Here is a 2,399-nt window from a genome sequence, read left to right as displayed (position 1 = left end):
TTCCCTGTACTTTTCTATATAAATATCAGTGAATCTCTACGTGTTTTGCTAGACTGTTTCTAGTCCACTTCCTTCAGAACAGCTAACATTGCTGTTCTGGATTAACACTTTTTAAATTAAACGCTATTTATTACTGTAACTTAAAATCCAGTGCTTTATAATGGGAAATGGAAACAGAGAACAAGGTGCCAGAAAAAAAAAGGAATACACCTTCATGATATATCTGTTTTGCATGACACAGAAGGGAATTACTTTAGCAATTGACTTTTTTTTCTTTGCTCTCTGTAATGACTGCTAGAGATACTGATTTAATCAACCAACCATGCAAGTGGTTGTGATTGTGAACCAGATTGTTGTGAAGCAAACAAATGTTTCACATTAAATTGCCAAGGGATACCAGCTACCCTGCTCTGTTTTTGCTCAAATAGATTGTCTTTTAAGCAGCTGCCTCATAAAAAGCCTTCATTATGTATGGACCTTTAATCAAAATGTCACTAAATGCTGCATTCTGGGATGCTTCATTTGAAACACATCCAGTGTTCTTATTTATTAAATTGTCCAGCGTCGACTCCAGCCACTATTATCCCTAGTAAGCAAAGATGGATGAGGGAGTGACAAAAGGCTTGTGTCAGAGCTGAGATCAGTTGTCCGTGTGTGATGTCTTGATCTATTTGTACAGCCCTCTTGGGAACCATCGGGCAATTAAGTTCACCCATTTCAAACACAGCCCTTTCTGTACTCTCTGATTTGATAGGAGAATGGGCAATTCCTGGTAATGACTACTACATCAATTATCCTGCATTGTATTGATGCTTAATTAGAGAATGTGTTGAAACTGGGGAAGGGGACAAGTGGAAGAGGGGAGGGGAGGTTTGGCTCCCAAGTAAATGTCAGAGACCTTTCCTTAATAGCCTGTCTTATTAATGTGCGTTGAATGCACTGACAAGCACTGTGGCCTCCTGACCTTCAAGCATTTACCCCGGACTGAGAAAGGAGAGCGAAGCCTCTTTGAGAAGGAATTGTTTTAGAGCTGCATTACATTTAGTGTCATTCTTGTTCAGCTTTACTGTGAACTGACCCTTGTAGCCCCTTGGCCCCGTATACGCGGTTGGAAACCATTTCTATGCCTGAGCTTTCTGAATCAAACACTTGCAGTCTCATCAAACAGCCTTTCAAAAGTGAAACCCAAACATCATGAGCACGTACTCTTATTTTTCTAAGGTTTATGTAAGTAATCTGTGAGCTATCTGTAGGAGTTCTTTAAAAGAAAAAGAATGAAGCCAAGACTTTCGTATCTCTTCAATAATGACATTAAACACAATTCCTCAATCTCCTGTTTCTTCAGATTTAAGAAAATAGAAATATTATCTAGAAAAATACTATATATCATAAGTGGAGGATTACAACTGAAATATAAGACCTACATGGCTGTTTATGACTGATCTGGTGTGCAAAGCCTGACATTTGTAAAGATTGATTTTCTAAAGCGGGAGACATTGCAATATGGTTTTGGTTGCTGCTGGTTCTTTACACAGTAATTAAAAAATTGAATTTTTCTAGTAGTTTACAGTATTCTAGCACTTCTGTTACACAGCTGCTCTGTCTAACACCCTGGAGAAACAGTCATGGTTTTAATGCAGATAAGGTTCTCCTGCACCAGCTTGTGCAGACATTGTCCTGATCCTTTGATCAGGAGTCCTGACCTCCTGTTCTCAACACAGCAAACTGCATTGTGTAAGGGGGAAAGAGTGTGAACCTCTTCAACAGGAAGAAAAGAATGCATTGATTATTTTTCATATACTATTATCCTTTTCAAACAGTTGTTAATATGCATCTGCATCCCAGGAACCACAACAAGCCAGCTGTGCCTTTAGCAAAAACTCTATGTAATTCAGTGCGACTTTGTGAAATGGAAAGAATTTAAAGACAGCATGGCTATGCTAATTTTGATGTTAATCTCTGTAGAAACTTAATATTCTGTGCCAGTCTTTTGCCTGTGCAATAATCTATGATTTGCATCTTCTGTTGTGATATTTTACTTTTTGTTTTAAATGTCAGTCCTGAATGCAGATAGTGCCTGTCTTTCAAAATATGGAGTGAATTTAAGTCCTTCCAAAAATGTCTCTTCGTTACTATAAATGCTATTACTACTGTCGTGGTTTTGCTCTGGGTCCATTTTGCTTTCCACCCCCCACATAACTACTACTAGTTGAGAGAAGGTATTTGCAGACAAAAGAGAGACAGGACTTGGGGAAAACAGTATAAACATTTATTACTAGTAAAATAAAAACTACTAATAAGTTAAAAACTAAAGAACTATATCTATAACAATTTCTACTCAAGTTGAAATGCTATATATACACAGAAATACTTCTTCCCTTTTTATACTAGTCCAAGGA

Source organism: Empidonax traillii, unplaced genomic scaffold (genome assembly GCF_003031625.1).
Source record: "Empidonax traillii isolate 1590-97213 ecotype Southwest subspecies unplaced genomic scaffold, ASM303162v1 scaffold131:size1687323, whole genome shotgun sequence".
Classification (NCBI taxonomy): Eukaryota; Metazoa; Chordata; class Aves; order Passeriformes; family Tyrannidae; genus Empidonax; species Empidonax traillii.
The sequence above is the reverse complement of the archived record's forward strand: the minus strand, read 5'-3'. Positions refer to the sequence as shown.